Source organism: Lutra lutra, chromosome 4 (genome assembly GCF_902655055.1).
Source record: "Lutra lutra chromosome 4, mLutLut1.2, whole genome shotgun sequence".
NCBI lineage: Eukaryota > Metazoa > Chordata > Mammalia > Carnivora > Mustelidae > Lutra > Lutra lutra.
The window spans coordinates 80,299,755-80,313,630 of record NC_062281.1 but is presented as its reverse complement, the minus strand read 5'-3'; the positions used below and the strand labels follow the sequence as shown (position 1 = coordinate 80,313,630).

The 13,876-nt window shown below is 39.9% G+C and overlaps 1 protein-coding gene and 1 pseudogene across 5 annotated transcripts in view; one reads left to right on the top strand and one right to left on the bottom strand.

Moving 5' to 3' along the window:
* RB1CC1 (RB1 inducible coiled-coil 1) overlaps positions 1 to 8,701 on the bottom strand; it is a 93,556-nt gene extending 84,855 nt beyond the window's left edge. For 4 of the 5 annotated variants that reach the window (XM_047724565.1, XM_047724568.1, XM_047724569.1 and 1 more), the window contains exon 1: positions 8,570 to 8,701. The gene's annotated coding sequence lies outside the window, so the exon portion shown is untranslated. The remainder of the gene's footprint in view (positions 1 to 8,569) is intronic. The other variant, XM_047724567.1, reaches the window with a different exon arrangement.
* Positions 8,388 to 9,471, top strand: LOC125097110 (translation initiation factor IF-2-like; annotated as a pseudogene).
* Positions 9,472 to 13,876: the final 4,405 nt, after the last annotated feature.

Genomic DNA, 13,876 nt, shown 5'->3' with positions numbered 1-13,876 from the left:
TACAACCATTAAAAAAGTCTGAATCATTAAAAAAGTCTGGACTATATTTTTCAGCTATGTCTCCTGAAGCAAAGGAAACAAAAGCAAAAGTAAACTATTGGGACTCCATCAAAATAAAAACTTCTCTACAGTGAAGGAGACAATCAACAAAACTAAAAGGCATCTATGGAATGGAAGGTATCTGCAAATGACACATGTGATAAAGGGTTAATATCCAAAATATATAAAGAACTTACAAAACTCAACTCCCAAAAAACAAATAAATTAAAATAAAAAACAGGCAGAAGACATGAACAGACATTTCTCCAAATAAGACATACAGATGGCCAACTGACACATGAAAAGATGTTCATATCACTTACCATCAGAGAAATGCAAATCAAAAGTACAATGAGATAATATCTCCCACCTGTCAGAATGGTGAAAATCAAAAGCACAAGTAACAAGCGTTGAACAGGATGCAGAAACAAAAGAACACTCCTGCACTGTCTGTGGGAATGCAAACTGGAGCAGTCACTATGGAAAACAGCATGGAGGTTCCTCAAAAAGTTAAAAACAGAACTACCGATTCAACAACTGCACTACTGGGTATTTACCCTCAAAATATAAAAACACTAACTGAAAGGGGATGCATGCACCCCATGTTTACAACAGCATTATTTACAATAGCCAAATTATGGAAGGAGCCCACATGTCTATCAATTGATGAAAGGATTAAGATGTGGTATACACAGACAGACAGACACAGACACACACACACACACCCTACCCAAGATTATTATTCAGCTATGAAAAAGAATGAAATCTTGCCATTTGCAATGACATGGATGGAGCTAGAGAGTATAACAGAAGGATGCAAATACCGTATGATTTCACTCATACATGGAATTTAAGAAACAAAACAAGTGAAGATAGAGGGGGGAAAAAGAAGAAAAACAAGAAATGGATTAACTAAAGAACCGATGGTCATCAGAGGGAAGGGAGTTGGGGAGATGGGTTAAATAGGTGATGGGGATTAGGGAATACACATATCACGATGAGCACTGCATGATACATGGAATCATTGAATCACTATACTGTACCATCTGAAACTAATAACACTAGGTTAACTAACTGGAATTATGAACAATTTAACATCAATCTTTTTATAATGGCTATTTCTGGATGCAGAACTTTCATTTCTCTGATCTCCTTAAAAATCACATTTATAATCAGAGGTAAAGATACTTATTTCAATTTTGAAAAAGAAAAAAGACAACACTTTATGCATCACAAAGAAATAAAGAACCTGAAATACGGTGCCCTAGAAGAGTTGGTCCACTAAAAGAACAAGACAATGACCACCTTCTGCTGCTCCCATTCTAGCCTCGAATCTGCCATCCCAGTTTAGATAATGTCTTCCGACTCTACATCTTTCCTACATGGCCATTCATATTTAGTTCTCGAACTGTTATCTTTACTACATGTAAGAGGGAAAAAAAACAGGACTATCAAAAGAACATGAGATTGGGAATCAGAGAGCTATATTTAAGTCCTATCCTCACTATTGACTATGTGACCCTGATTAACCTCATCAACTTTAAATTACTTCTTTTTAAATATTTTTTTATTTAAAAAAAAGATTTTTTTACCTTTTTTTATTATTATCTTTAAAGATTTTATTTATTTATTTGATAGAAGACACAGCAAGAGAGGGAACACAAGCAGGGGAATGGGAAAGGGAGAAGCAGGCTTCCCACTGAGCAGAAAGGCAGGTGCAGAGCTCGATCCCAGGACCCTGGAATCAGGACCGGAGCCAAAGGCAGCCGCTTAACGACTGAGCCACCCAGACGCCCCAAGATTTTTTTTCTTAAGTAAGCTTTACACCCAACATGGGGCTCAAACTCACACCAATTTCAGGAGTCATACACTCCACAGACTGAGCCAGCCAGGCACTCCTAAACTTAAATTATTTGGACTACAAAAGACACTCCCTATCTCATGGCTGTTGTGAAAATGTAAAGAATCTAAGTATAAACTATAGAGTTATGCAAATTAAAGTGCAATACAAACATCAGTTACTGTTGTGTAATTCAGATCTCCACCCCCAGGCACAGGACTAGCACTCACCTGATGCTATATCTCCCATTAGCAATCATGTTGTTACGACAAACTTGACATAACCACATTTCAATTCAGTGCTTTTCCTTTAAAACTGTTCCCCAACTTCTTTTGTCAAAAAAGCTATCATTTTCCCGTTTTTCAGAACTTCAGTTTTTCCTAAAGCCTATCCATTTTTCCTCTAGAGTTCAATCCTTCATTTTCCAATGACATAACTTTTATTTTAGAGCCTGGAAACTCTTCTCGCTGCCTTTAAATCTCCATCTTGCTCCAAGTCTTCCTGAGCATTCCTACCAGTTAAAACCACTGTCATCAGGCTGCATCCCTCCTCAAAAATCTTCCCCAGAGCTTCATAGTTGCCTACAGCAGAACACAAATCAATGGCCTACCATGCTCTGCAGCTTGCTTTTTTTGCAGCTCTCTTCTGTGACATGAGTATAGTATTTCACAGTTTCACTGAATTTCATTATCTGTCTGCTCCTTTAAGAACGTGTATTTGCCAACTCTGGCTTAAAGCTACATTAACATTTAAAGGGCAGACTCTGAAGCAAGATTTTACCTTTAAGTGAATCCCATCTCTCCCAGTGAGGCTCAGACAACCTGTAAACATCAGTTTATAATCCACAGACTGAAAGGATACCTTTTACAGAGTGTATTTCAGACTCCTTTACTGTGCAAGGACTAAAATAAAAGCTCTAAAGATGGTGGCAATTATAACTTTAAACTCCAACATTCATGGACTTCATAATTACACTCTAGTTTACCTTTTAGAAATATCTCCAACTACTTCTTTACAGGAAATTTATATTCTCTCACTTTATATAGCTCTGCCAGATACAAGTCCCCCAATTTCTATTATTATGAATTTTACTCAGCCAACTATGGTCCAAAAACATGGTTCTGTCAGCACTTCTGGTTCTAACCTAACCACAGGTGGCCCACTCTTTTCCTTCTGAATTTACAGAGCTCTTACTAGCTATATAAAGTAGTAGGAATTATCAGAGGGAAAAAAAAATCTCACATCATAGAAAGACATTTGTTCCACCTGGATCCTCTTGGGATACAGTCATCTATAAATGAGGGGGATACGGGAGATATCAAACCATCTCCTATACTCGTGAAAAACACTGTCTACCCAATTTGTCAACTGGAGATTAATTTACAATTTCCTCTTTGAGAGATGGCTACCATAATGATTAAGTCAACTGTTCCAGTTTACAGTCAACTATTCAAAATTTGGAACTAGCTTCCTTAGGGCGTGTGGGTGGCTCAGTGGTTAAAGCCTCTGCCTTCGGCTCAGGTCATGATCCCAGGGTCCTGGGATCCAGCCCTGCATCAGGCTCTCTGCTCGGCAGGGAGCTTGCTTCCCTTCCTCTCTGCCTACTTGTGATCTCTATCAAATAAATAATAAATAAAATTAAAAAAAAAAAAAAAGAACTAGCTTCCTTATGGAGAAAACAAAGGGAAAAACCTCAATTTTTGACTTCCCAAACTGAACACATTTGTTAAATATCCAATATAAGCCAGAAACTGTGCTAGGTGCTCAGATTACAAGTCTCCACAAGTAGCTTTGAGGTCCAGCAGAATAGATAAAATTTGAATGAACTAGGTATGTTGGACCAAAGTTTCATAGATAAAGAACAAGAATTAGGAATAATTTTGTTTGATTTGCAATTCTGGAAATTGCAATTTGACCTGAGGGGTAACTGTGCTGCATCAATGAAAATGTTCATCACAAATGCAACATCTAGGTTACCCAGGGGACTGAAAACTGGACTTCAAATCCTCCAAATCAGATTATTTCCATCTGATCTTACCCTTTTTCTCTGCCAAGAGGAAAACAAAAGAAAAAAAAGAAGAGTAGGTCAGTCATTTTCCTCACATTCCCCCAAAGAGAACTTTTTCCATAGAAGTTCAGAGCCTCCAAAATGAAGCTCCAAGTAGACAAGCAACTTCATATAAGATAGCACCTAAAGAATGCAGACAACAGGAATACTTTTAGTAGTTTGGCTTTAGGTTTTTTTCCTGCATATACAGAAAAAAAACATATGTGTATATACGGACAGTTTGGTTTTACAAAAATGAGAAAACATTATGCATACTGCTATACACCTTGTTTGAGCTGAATAACATAATGTGGGAATCTTTCCATCAATACATATAAATGTATAAATACATATAAATTACACATCTTGCTGTCCTGCCATTCATAAAAATTATGTAAAATGCATGACTTAGATAACTTGAATTTGGAGTATTAGCAAACAATCTAAAAAAAACAAAAGCCCCAATACAGAATATCAATAGATTTGTTATTCTGAATTAGTCTTTCATAAAAACTTAATTCCCTTTGTAAGTATTATTGTATTTAAACATGTTTTTTCATACATGCTATGTCATTTGATAACTTCTGCTTACCAGAAATTAAAAAAAAAAAAGCCATTTAGATGAATTTAAGTCAAATTTGCTAGAAAACAGCTCTCCTGCCTCCAAATTATACCAATTATGGAAGCCACATCCATTTTTTTTTCTGTATTATTGTCACCAGCTGAAATATAACATTCAGGACTGTGCATGGTGTAATTTTTAAGGAATGGCAAGATCAAGTTATGACACTCCCTTTAAATGTGAACTCAGGTTTTCTAAACTCCTAATATTCACCTAATTATGTCTATAACAAAAGTGTTATAGTTCTATGTTTCATTTTATAATGACTTGGTTTAAAAATGAAATCAAAATTATATATAGCAAATATTGAACTAGCTTAATTCTATTAAACCATATGTAAACATACAGCAATATCAAAAAAAGGATGTGTACAACTCAAATTCGCAGAATAACGGCTAAAACCACCATGGATATATTAACAGTATGGTACTGATCTGACTAATATTTCAACAGATTTTCTGGACTGTGTATACGCCCAAACCAGTAGCAAGAAATGGAAATGAGTCACAATTATTTTCCTACCTTAACATAATTACAAGCCAATAAAGTATGAGAATTCAAAAGAGCAAAAACATGGGAGTGTGAAGAGTATGGGGTGTCATTCCATAATTCTCAGGGTACTCACTGAACAGCTGTGAATGAAACAAACCAATGAAAGAACAGGTGCATGAAGGCACTCACATATTAGGAAGAAGTAATTAAAAAGGACCTCAACCTCACTGAGGGTTGCAAAGAAATGTCACCCTCTCAGGGACCACACAACAGAGGTCTGCTTATAGGCAATTAGGTTTATTAGGCTCACAATAATAAACAAATCAGAAATGTGATAATTAAAATTTACATACTTTTATCTACAACACTAAGTATACCTCTTCAACCTAGCACTCTACAATCTGCTTCTCTAGCAGTATATCTACCCCAGTGTGTGAAAGTAGCCAGCATTTGCAATCTATCTTTTTAAAAATTTCCCATAGTTCAAAATTTCCTACATTCTTATATACAAAGCTTTACACACAAAGTTCTTATTCATTATTGCAGGAGCTAAAATTATGTATTGCAAGGGTTTAACATTTCTTGAAAATATAAATGAATGTTAGGTACAAGCTGCCTTCTGGCCTTGCTGGGTTTCCTGGAACAAACTTCTATGTCTTTGCACACGCAGGGTTACAGTACATGACTATTTCCTTACTATTACCCCAAAACCCTGAGTATCTGTAGAGCCCTATCACCATTCTCAGAGCCCCCTCATTTCAATTAGTACACCCTGAGTAACCTTCTCACTTTTTCATGTATATGCCAATTATTTCAGAACCTTCCTATTTACTATTCCTGCTGCCAAGAATGTTCTTGCCCAGTCACACAGCAGCCTTCTCACTTCTCCTGGGTCTTTATTCCAAAGTTACCAAACAAGTGAAGACTTCCTTGGCCACTTTATCTAAACCTCTCAATCCTGATACTCATCTCCTCCCTAGGTTGTGTGTGTGTGTGTGTGTGTGTTTTGTTTTGTTTTTCTTCCTAACATGTATCTCTTACTCCTCATTTTTCTTGAATGCAGGATTTGGTTTGTTCACTGCCAAATTCCCAACATTTCTTGACCAGTGCCTGGCACATGGTAGGTACATGATAAATCCTAAGCCAAAATTTGTTGAGGTGGCTAGGACATCTTTTTTTTTTTTATGGATTTTATTTATTTATTCGACAGACAAAAGATCACAAGTAGGCAGAGAGAGAGGAGGAAGCAGGCTCCCTGCCAAGCAGACAGCCAGATGTAGGACTCGATCCCAGAACCCTGGGACCATGACCTGAGCTGAAGGCAGAGGCTTTAACCCACTGAGCACCCCCAGGCGCCCCTAGGACATCTTTTTAAGGAAAAGTGAAATGACTTATCCATGTCAGATCATGCTTCTAAAAATATCCCCCTATACTCCATAAAAACCCAAATCCCCTTTCATAACTTCTTTCAAACTTGCAATAATGCTCCAAAAGTGTAATTATATTTATACAGGACCCCAATCTCCTATTATAAGGCAAAAACAATTTCTTACATATTCTCATGATCGTTGTAATAACTGGTTCAATGGTATATTTTAAGTAATAACTGTATGAATGAATGTGTGTAGAAAGGGACTGCTAGATTTTCACTTGAGTTTCTTCAGCCACTATTACCTATACTACAAACGAGAAGCTTACTTGGGTTAGAGAACAGCATTATCCAAAAAAGAACATTTTACTAGATATTCCTGTTTAAAAAAGCATTTATAAGTTTCATACATCTGCAAAGTAAAGCATACAACAAGTGTTAAAACGTTTGCTGAATGCATGAAAATTTAAAGACAGTTTCAAAATCAGAAGCCAAATAAAAGCTCTTCTCAAACTTACACAATAAAAATTTAGGCTCAGAAATGTGGCTTTTCAAAAACAAAGGTCTTGTGTACTCTGCCCTTCTGGACCTTACGAATTTGATTTGCTAAGAGTCAATCTGCCATACATTCTCAACGTGTATTTGTTAGCAAGGGCCAGAAAAATTCTGAGACAAGAGTACTGTTTCACAGTCTTCCCTGTCATCCAACAACACCAGAAGAACCAGGCCAATAATCAATACTAAATTTGACTAACATAAAAGATTTAAAATCGACTAAAAAAATTATTTTTAAAAAGTGGACTGAGTCCCTATCTAATTTCCATCAACAGATATTTCTTAACATAAACACCAACATAAAGCATCTCTTTTATAAAACTATTTTAGGTTTTAAACACAACCCTAAAATTAAAAAAAAAAAAAAACCACGAAAATGTGTTCATTTAGGCCACATTGTTACAACATTAACTACAAAAAGCAAAAATACCTTCCCACCTAGCTTACAAACCAAATAACCCCTAAAATAAAATCCTTATGGTACTTCTCATGGTAATATCCTACCAGAATGGGAAAGACCCTCTTTTTATCAAATACCGAAATATAATAATGTGATTCCTGATTAAACACAGATTTGTCTATTTAGATAATAAAGTCTTCTCCTCCTAAGTTGCTAACTTTCCAACCCTTCGGATAAATCATACAATCAGCATCAACACACAACCTAGAAACTATACAATAAAAACGATAAGCGCATTTTCACAGGGCCCAAATCATTGCTCTACGTATAGTAAACTCGAGGCAAACATTGTTATCTAGCTTAATGACTTAGGCAGTAACGAGACTCTATCAACAGTGAGACATTAGTCTTCCGTGGTATGCAGGCACACACCACTTCGTGGTATGACCATATTTTAAAGAGTCATGATGGAAAAGACTAGATTACGAAACCATAAACAATAAACATAGTACATCCACCAGGCGGTGAAAGAAACTATTCCCCTCAAAAGCTGCCATTTCTCCTGTTCTCCGGCTTCTACTAAGGAAGTTGTGAAATCCGCAAACACACCCCATCCCAAATCTATCGGTGGGGCTGGCGGAGGCTGAGTCATTCCTAGGAGTAACTTTATACCGATCCTCGCACTCCGGGGTCGGGACAAAGGCATCTCTCTGATCCTCCCGCTGTGCGCTTCGTTCGGCCTCGGCCCAATTCCTCTCTCCGGTTTCCCAACTCAAAGACAATATTAGGGCTAAGCCCGGTAGTGGTGATGACTAGGGAGGGTACGTCCCGGTGGGTTGGGCGTCCCTCCCCCTCGGCCACTCCCAAAATTCGGCCCGGGGCGCGTACATGGAGGGACCCTGGCGGCCCCGGCCGAGGAAGCTGCAGGTAGGCCTGCACCGGGCGAGCCCGCCCCACAACTCCCGTAGTCCTGTGGCGCTTCGACTCGAACTGCGAGTCTCCTCAGGGGCTGTCGCGCCAGGGAGGCAGCCGCAGGGCAACACCTGCCGCGGCCGGATGCGCCGGGCTCGCCGGCTCACAAACCTGCTAGCCGGTGGCGTTCGGCCCGGTGGGGACCCCGGCGTTCCCGGCCCACTGTGCCCAGGCTCGCCGAGCGGCTCCGCTGCCAGATGGGGGAAGGGGCCACGGGCGGCGACGGCACTTACCTGGCAGCACCTCCTCCTCCGCCGGCGGCAGCAGCAGAGCCAGCAGCCCCTGGCACCATCTTCCGCCACCGCCTCGTTGTCGGCGGCGGCTACCAACCGCCCATCGGGCACCGCCAACCGACAAAACCGCCGGTGTCCCAGGTGCCGGTGGCGGCCCCGAACTCCGGGCGGGAGGGAGGGGTCGGGGCGGAGGGGGACGCTGTCAGGCCCCTCGGCTCTGGGTCGGGGGCCGGGGGTCAGGGAGCCGCGGCCAGTCAGAGCCGAGGGGCCGGAACGACTCGGGGACCCCAAGGCAGCGCCGAGGGCTCGGCAGGGCCGCGGACACCGCCGCGGTTGGGTTTGTTATTGTCGACTCCGTCCCTTCCTCCGCGGAGCATGCCGGGAAACGGTGGGCGGGGGGAGGGGTGCGCCGGGCTGCCCTGCCGGCGCAGAGACGCGCGCGCAGGTCCGGAAGTCGGCCGGCACTCGGGAAGGGGGGGCGACTCCGCCCATAGTCGCTGTCCGCTGGCCTGTGACTTGGCTGTCCTCTAGTGACCCGAGGAGAACGCTGGGGCGGCCTGTTGCGGTGCGAGCTGTCGTCCGGGCGCGCATTGCTCCAAGGTGATCTTGACCTTCCTTGCTACAGCGAGCTGGCCTGGACTGGGCCGACCCCACCGAACTTTGGATTAGCCCCAGGTTAAACAACTTATCTTTTTGAACCTGTCGCGGAGGAGCGGGGTCCACTGAGGTTCCGTGCGCTCGTCGTCTGCCTGCACACTCGGCCAAGGTCTGTAAGAGGATGACGTACCTGCAGGCTAGACTACCACCGCCTCCATACCCCCACCACCGGGACTGCGAGCAGCTGATAAGTGTCTCGGGTAACTCTGCCAAGTGTGGGGCGGCACAATTTTTCTCAGACCAGGTAAGGCAAAGAAAACATCCAGGAGGAGAGAGTTAAGGTTTGGTCGATTGGAATGAAGGTGTAAGCGGCCAGACCACCAATTTTCAGCTCTGTAAATACTGAGTTTGTTCTCGAGTGGGTTAGCATGAGCACTTTAATGGGCGGGGAACAACTTCGGTGGAATCCTGAATTTTGTGAAGATGTACACTCACAAGCGATGACTTGAAACCACAAGGCTTTGAGTATTAAAATGTGGTTAGAAGAAGTTACACGTAGAATAATTGTATAATACTCTAAATTCCTATTATATCCAGACATCTATGGTACGAGTCAAAGTGTAGAGGTGCTTGCTACCAGTGTCAGAGGGCTCTTGAATTGGGTTTGCATAAAAATGAGTATTATCACTGTTTTCAAGAGCACCAAAACAATAAATACTATTAGGAAGCAAAGTTTGCCCTCCTTCAGCTGTCACGTGGAAACTGACAAAACATTGAACTACTGATAAGCATTAGGGATTTTTAGTTTCCTTCACACTTAACCGGTTTCTGAAAGTTACGTTTAAGAAGGACTTAATTTTACCTCTTGCTTTTTAATTTTACACTCCTGCATATCCCAGAGAGAATCTTGTCTTTGGCAAGTCATTTCACTTGTTTGGTTTTTTTAGGCTAGAGTATTATACACCCAGCAAGATAGAGCAGAGAAGTGAAAGTTAAGAGACTAAATGGTTCTTATGCCTTGGGGGGAGGTAGGAGCTGGCAAGACTGAAGAAGAAGGATGCTGATTTTATTAGTCACAGCATAGTAACCAGCACACAGAAAATAGGTGGTGGAGAGATTTTGCTAGAAAATTGGTAAACAAAACAAACTACTAGGCCTATAAAGAATATAGGGGTGCTTAAACTTCTCTTAGTTACCGTTGACATTCATCTTTACAAATATAATACAGCTTAGAATGTAGAAACATCACTGAACTATATGAGTGCTAATCTATTAAATAATAAAGTGTTTTAAATGTTATTTGTCTCTCTGACCTCTTTCTTGGGGGGAAAAAATTCACTTCTCATCTTCTCTTAGTCATAAGTTGGAAGAAATGATCAGAAGAGATTGGTTAATACCTTAAAAGTTGACATCTTCTCCAGAGTGTAGAGGTTAAGAATTTGTATGCATTCAGTGTTGTTTCTTAGTGATAAGTATAAGTGTGTTCACATTAGCTTTGTTATGCAGGTATCTGGAGTAAATACTATTACAAGTTACTGATACTTTCTTATGTCCGTAGTAATAAGTTTCAACAAGTTTATTTTTGTCCTACCAAGGATATTGAAAACCCAATATACTCTCCCTTCCTTAGTAAATTAAACCAGCTCAAATCCCTCATGCTGCATTACTTCTCTATCAAGCTTCTTTGTAAGTCCACAATCTACACCCTCATTTCTGCCTACTATTCTTCTCTCACTGAAATTGCAAACAATTTAATAGGGACCTCCAGATTATTGTGCTAAATGGACAGTGCTGATACTTTATTTGAACTTTCTGAAGTATTTTGTATTTTAAATTATTCAATCTTTAATTCCCTTCTGTTTTTCAGTGTCTCCCTCTTTGCTGTTATATCTCTGCCCTTTCATTTGGTCCTCTTCCAAATTCTCAAGTAATTGTATTAAGATGTAAATGATGCAGATATTCTCTATGGGAGAAGAGAGACTTAATCTTGTCCTCATTACATGATTACTTTTTAATTTAATAAACATTTAGGTCTTTTAATAGATTTATAGTGAGGGTAAAAGAAGCTGTTTTTTTTTTTTTTTAAGATTTTTATTTATTTATTTGACAGAGAGAGATCACAAGTAGGCAGAGAGAGAGGAAGGGAAGCAGGCTCCCTGCCGAGCAGAGAGCCCGATGCGGGGCTCGATGCGGGGCTCGATGCGGGGTTCGATGCAGGCTCCATCCCAGGACCCTGGGATCATGACCTGAGCTGAAGGTAGAGGCCTTAACCCACTGAGCCACCCAGGCACCCCAAAGAAGCTGGTTCTTTTTATGATTATGTAGGGATTACACAGAATCTGCAGGGAAGAACTGGAAATACTTCAACTCAATTCAGATCTTTAAAATCCTGTTTTTCCTTCAGGTCTCCATTTTAGGGTCGGTTTCTTTTTCTTTCTTTCTTTCTTCCTTTCCTTCTTTCTTTCTTTCTTTCTTTCTTTCTTTCTTTCTTTATCTGTCAGAAAGAGAGAGCTCACAAGCAAGGGGAGCAATAGGCAGAAGAAGAAGCAGGCCCAGGATCCTGAGATCATGACCCAGACCAAAGGCAGCTGCTTAACCAACTGAGCTGCCCAGGCGTCCCTCAGTGTCACTTTCTCAGGGAGTCCTTCCCTAACATTCCTGTATTTCCTCTAGATTATTGTATCTTCTACTATTTGTCTAACATGCTGAAATACAGGTCCTTTTTTAATAGAGGAACTGTTTCCTTAATATATGGTGTACAGTGATCTGCATACAAACATTTGCTGACAGTGCCCTACACTTTTTTCCAGTCCTTCAGTTTGTACTTGGACTCACTTTAACTAGTCTCCATCATTTACTCTATCCAAGGCCAATCTGATCATGCCTCTTCCCTAACTATCTTCATGGTTTTGTTTTGTATATGGATGCAATTTAAATTTTTTCAGGTAGCATAAGAATCTCTTCATTATGTAGCAACCCATCTCTCCAGCTGTATCTCCTGGCACTTTTGCCCTTTACACCTGTGTTTCCTCCTCCAGGACTGTTAATTCCACCTTGTTCCTTTTTAAAAGTCATTTTTTTAAAACAGCTTGGACATCAATCAGCTTCTAACTTCTGGGCAATACAGTGATCCACACATCCTACTACATCTGCTCCACACCACACAACTATAAATTTTTGTCTCCCCTCTAAGTCTATGAAACTCTTAGGTTTAGAAGCTATGAATTACTAATTTTTAAGTTCCTAGAACTTTCTAGAGAGATTGGCACAGACTTAGCAATTACTAAAATATTTATATTGAAGATTGAGAAGTTACTATGAAAAATGCCTGTCCTCAAATATCTCAAAGGCTTGTACAGGCAACCATTCAAAAATCACTATAGTGACAAGTTTAAATAACATTAATTCCTTATCCAGAACAAATCAAGATACTGGGGAGATCTAGTTTACAGCTTGATTTTGTTTACTGCCTGATTTGGGATTTTATTCTGCATGCATTAGATGCTTCTCAACTTTTTGTCATTACACTCATTTTCTTTTAGGTTCTGTTCAAACAGCTAGCAACTGTGATTAACATAATTTGACTTTTTTCAGAGAATGAATCAGTTAGCCATTTTTAAAGGTTAACTCCTTTTAAAAAATGTTGGATTTTGTTTTTAAGATCATAGCTAATGATGTATAAAACATGGTCATGCACTACTTACAGGCTTCTGGAACTATGATTATTAAGTTAATGTTTTTAGTACTATTTACAGACATTAAAGCTGCCTTACTTTGTCTGTTGGTACTCACATATTATTAATGATAATGATGATAGTAAACTTGGTGAGTGTTTATCTTCAAAGCTAGTGCTGAGCTTGATGAGCTAGTGAGCAACACTGATTCTAATGCTACAACACATACAGGACTTCTAGCTTGCTTAATTTTTCAACAGATTTAAAGCAGTAGATGGAGATAAAATACTTTTAGTCATTTTTCACATTAAGTTTCTGTCTCATTACTTTGAAGAGCTTTTTAACAAAATGTCCAAAGATAAAGCTGGACTGTCTTTTTTTTTTTTTAAGTTATTTATTTATTTGAGAGAGGGAGAGTAAGGGAGGGAGAAAGAATCTGAAATAGACTTGGCATTACACACAGAGCCAGACTCGGGGTTTGATCCCACAACCATGAGATCTTGACCTAACCGGAAACCAAGAGTTGGACATTCCACTGACTGAGCCACCCAGGTGCTCCTCAGCTGGACTGTCTTAAAGCAAATCTTGTCAGTTTTGCAGATATAGATTAGACTGAAACATCAAATGGTGGTAGTTGGATTTCGAGTGGTGTCTTTCAAAGATCTTTTATTGTGACCCACATTAAAAAATACATTTTAACATTGTGACCTGGTACATACATATAGGCCTCTATCAATGAAACCATGTTTTATGAAAATAAATAACTTATGGTGCACTCAGATTTTTTTTCACTCTGATATTTCCTATTCTATTTTTGTTCCAGTGCTAGCCTTGACCCATAAAATTGACTTTACCTCCCTGCAAATGGCTTGAAAGATTTTAGATTCAGTGACATAGGCCTCAAACCTTGAGATTCTTTTCTTCTGATTTTTCCATCAGTTTTTCCTATTTAGACTATACCCCTCCGTAGTGAAGTTTGTGGTTATATTTATTAAAAAAATAATAATAACCTAATTGAAGCCACTGCAACACTAGT